The sequence below is a fragment of the Priapulus caudatus genome, unplaced genomic scaffold, assembly GCF_000485595.1.
Source record: "Priapulus caudatus unplaced genomic scaffold, Priapulus_caudatus-5.0.1 Scaffold482, whole genome shotgun sequence".
NCBI classification, from domain to species: domain Eukaryota; kingdom Metazoa; phylum Priapulida; class Priapulimorpha; order Priapulimorphida; family Priapulidae; genus Priapulus; species Priapulus caudatus.
In genome coordinates this window covers 57,312-61,978 of record NW_014577543.1, presented here as the reverse complement: position 1 = coordinate 61,978, position 4,667 = coordinate 57,312, and positions in this window count along the sequence as shown.

The following is a 4,667-nucleotide window of genomic DNA, read 5'->3' as shown; positions in this document are numbered from 1 at the left end:
AACAACTACTCAAAAACACGCCGCGTGAAAACATTACGCATGGTAACAACCCTGTACAATTTTACCTGAGAGTGGACTGATCAACTTGTTTTAATGAAAAGTGTCAATGCACTATTAGCTGCCCCTTTGCGGTGTTGATAGAAGAGGAGGATATTTTAAAATTTAGTAAGCGTTTCATTTATGACAGACCGAATACGTGATACAATGTCCTTATTTCCCTGTTTTATACTATTAGAAATTTTCAGCAGTTTTGATGCGAAAATAAATGATTTCAGATCTGAAAGTCTGAAAATCTAGGTAAGATGATGGCCCGCTATGTATAAAATGATCGCATTTTGTTGTAGGTAGGTATGGTAGATAAATTTAACATAAATCGAATGAATCTAGATCGCATGCCATTTTCATTTTTTGCCAAAAAGTGGGCTGCGTGGCCTCGAAAGTAGCTGCCTCCAAAATAGAACGTGCAAATCTCTCCCATGGGAGTAAAAACTGTATTGCCAATACGGAAAATGTGGTGTCAAATGGTTATCGTTGACAGTAGCCAAATGTTGACGGAGCGGACAGACAGAAACGGGAACGACACCCCCATGGCAATAGCTATCTGACGATGTTCAATGCGGAGGCTAAAATGCCCAGCTATGTACAGCTAACACGGCTGAACCACCGGCTCCGACGCGCCGGCTGTTTTTGACAAATGATTTATTGGCCCTTCAATCAATTGCGGCATCTTGCGGTGGGCTGGTGCTAATTTCGTGCCCTGCTGGAGGATAACTCTCAGCGTGGGCATGGCCACGCATCCGTCCAGCCATCACACGCATCCCTTAATATCGGGCACGCAGCAGATAATTAGTAGAAACCCTGACAAAGCTGCATCTGACGCTGTGCTGCTGCGAGTGTGATAACCACCAGCCATTATGAGGTGACGTCTCTCCCATAATCTATGTAACCCTTCATCGGGGGTCGAAATTAACTTTTGAACACGGGAGTCCAACGGGACGGACTCCCTACCCTCAAAAAGAGGGAGTCCGCAGTCTAAAGTTCAAAACTAAACATATTAACAATAACATGTGCTTATTTTTAAGATTCATGCGGTTGCAGGTCTGCAAAATTAATGCGTTGCCCACCATTAATGAGGTCTCTCCCAATAATTTATATAACCCTTCATTCTACTCGCTGCTACGTGCGAATCAATAACCATTGGATTGGATTGTAGCAAGAGTAGATAATAACACAAGAGTGAGACACCCGATTCCTGCATTTTTAACCGATTTTTCTATCAATTTTGGCCACCAATTAAATGCAAGTGTATTACGTTCCTCCGCTTATTATCACACTAATCACTACCTTTGTGGTACTGGATATTGCGTTTACATTATTATTTGCTAGCGGCATTGCTGTAAATCTTAATCTTGCACGAGCCTTTTAATTCCACAATTTACCCGTATTGTGTGAGGTGTTTTAAAAGTACGAATTATTGAAAGCTATAGTGCCGCCAATATTTTAGCACAGACTGTTTCCAATCATTCCGTTGCCCCCATTAGGGTTGAGAGCACAATCATAATATTTCGAATTTTTGATCTCGTGTGAGGAACCGCCACAGAGTGCTATCAGTTATTGTGATCGCAACACAAACAATTTACATAACTATCTTACATTTTTACTCTTAAGTTATAATTACGAATGAATAACAATCTTCTCTGGTAGTGTTTGCCAGTTAGTATTCACATACGCACGCGCCAGGTAATCGAAGCCTACATTAAACCCCTATCGGCGGCACAATGATTTTTGGAAACAGTCCGTGCCTAAAATATTTGGGCACTATAGGCTTTCAAAATTCTGTCTTAACACTCACACATAGTGGTAAATTTTTGGGAATTAAGCTCGTGGCAAGATGAAGATTTACAGCAATCGCTAGCAAATATATGTAAAAGGAATATCAGATACCACAAGCGTGAGTGATTAGTCGGTTTCATTAATAAGCTGAGGAACGTATACACTTTGCCTTCTTTATGGTGGCAAATTTTGATTGCAGAAAATCAGTTACAAATGCCGGGAAATCGCGTGTCTCACTCTTGTGTTATTATCTACTCTTGATTGTAGCGAATGCAGGGATTGTAGTTGATGACACGGTTGTAGCGATGCCACGGGATTGTAGCGATTGGCATGGATTGTATGCGCATGCACGGATTTGTAGCCGATTGATGGATGTTAGCAATGTAGGATCTGTAGCGATGCAGGGTTGAGCGATTGCACGCGATATGTTAGCGATGTCGGATGTGTAAGCGATGCAGGGTTGTAGCGATGTACGGATTGTAGTGATGTTCAGGGATATGTGTAGCGATGTTGGATTGTATTCGATGCAGGGAGTTGTAGTGATGCAGGGATTGTAGCGATGGACTGGATTGTAGGATGCATGGATATGTAGCGATTGCACGGTTGTAGCGATTGTATGGTGTACGCGATGTAAATGGATTTGTAGCGATGCAGGTTTGTAGCCGTATGCACGCGATCATGTAGCGATGTACGGAATTGTAGCGATGCAGGGATCTGTAGCGATGTAACGGATATCAGCGATGAGGGACTGCTCAGCGCATGTTACGGATGGTAGTGTTGCAGGGATTGTTAGCGATGGACGGATTGTACGATGGCAGGGATTTGATAGCGTGTTACGGATTGTTTAGCGATGCAGGGCATTGTGCATGTTAGGCATGGGATTGTAGTGATGCAGGGATTGTAGCGATGTACGGATTGTAGCGATGCAGGGATTGTAGCGATGTACGGATTGTAGCGATGCAGGGATTGTAGCGATGTATGGATTGTAGCGATGCAGGGATTGTAGTGATGCATAGATTGTAGCGATGTATGGATTGTAGCGATGCAGGGATTGTACAAGTAACTTTCCACACAACCCCCCCTCCCTCCCTTATGCACGGCAAACCGTTTGTTATCACTCTACGATCAAAATTGGCAACGCACTGAAAGTGCGAGAAACTTCGACAGACGAGAGATAGAATCGTTTAGGGTACGGTCTAGTAAACAGTTTGCACTGCATTTGCATTTTGCACATTGGGTCAGACATGTTTACATTCAACAAACAGTATGCCACCAATGTACTCTTAACTGATCAAGAAAGCACTGAAGCGAACTTGGCGCACAGAGGGAGGGGGGTTCACAGACAGTTACTACCTATAACAGCTACTACATAACAAATAACTAATAATCATAATACTTAAAATATATATAATGGGAATGAATGAAAACCCAATTACAATACGGGATTGCGTGCAGTAAGTAAATCCGAAAATTTTCGAACTGATGTGTAACGCCATTCCAACATCACATGCTAACGAGCGATAACGATATAGCGGCGGCTTAAGGCGAATTTCCTCCCTTTTAGGGGTTTTTCAGCCCTTTTCTATACAAGTCTGGTTTTATTGCACTATATCGCCGGAACCAAAGTCCAACGAGTTGGCGGCATGCGGAGCGTATGCAAAAACAACAACCGCCGCCGCTGCCGCCGACAACGTTTGCCAATGTTTGCTCAGTCGACATTCGCAGGATCGGTGGCTTTACGCGAGCGACTGTGCGGCGGCCCATTACACTGTAGTGCTCATGAATATCGTGCTATTTTTTGTAAAAAAATAGAGTAGTTTCTGGCGCAAACCCATTATTAGAATTGCACGCTGACTGTACGAGCTATTCGTTGGTTTTGCAGTGGCTCTGGCTAGCGTGCGCGCACAAACGCACGCCAGCTCTGAACCAGACTCGCACAAAAAAGTCGTTTGCGAATGCCTCCTAAATGGCCTGTCGTTGTGTACGCACTGGCCTTGAATGTGGCCTAAAAAATGACAATAATTGACAAAAAAACAATTTTTTTGATCATGTGCAGTGAAATTTGTAGTTTGATACAAACTGGTCGTAGTGGTGCAAAAGGAATAGAAATTCGTATAAAATACGGATAAATCGTAGTAGTTGGCATCTCTGGACTGTACGCACTGGCCTTGAATGTGGCCTGACGATGATATATTTCGCTGTCAGACTCACGAGCACTCTTTCTTTTAAAAACTGCAAACTCACAGTGGTGACAGTAACGGTCCTTGGGCGTAAATCTAAACGGCAGGTTTTTGTTTAATTTTGTCAGGAAATATTACTAACAAATATCCAGACTTGTATTATAAGTCAGTCAGCCAGCAGGCAGGCAGGGGAGCACAGTTAGTGCATGCACCACAAACAGTAATGGGGGAAAAAACAAAATTAAACGAAATAATTAATTCACTACATTCCTATATATATATATATACTTTAATACTATGTATATACTTCTGGATCCTTCTGGACTTTCCAGTCAGAGAAAACAGCACTGGAAAAGCACTGGAAAACCATCCGTTCTTTCCTCTTCCCCAGGAAAACTCTACTACAGTGAAAAGTGTTATATCCAGCACTGGACAACAGAGGCAGAGTGGCGCATCGCCTCTGTCAAAATGTAACATCGCCCATGTAACATAAGTTCCCTCTCTCCCCCGCGTGTGCCTGCAGCGTCCACATACACTTTTGAATCCATCATGCGCGTTTTTTCCCCAAACTGGCCATTAAGCCAAAACAAAATATAGGTGTGGTTACGGTTTCCCGACCAACCCTATTTATTCCCAGCGACCCTAAACATTTAA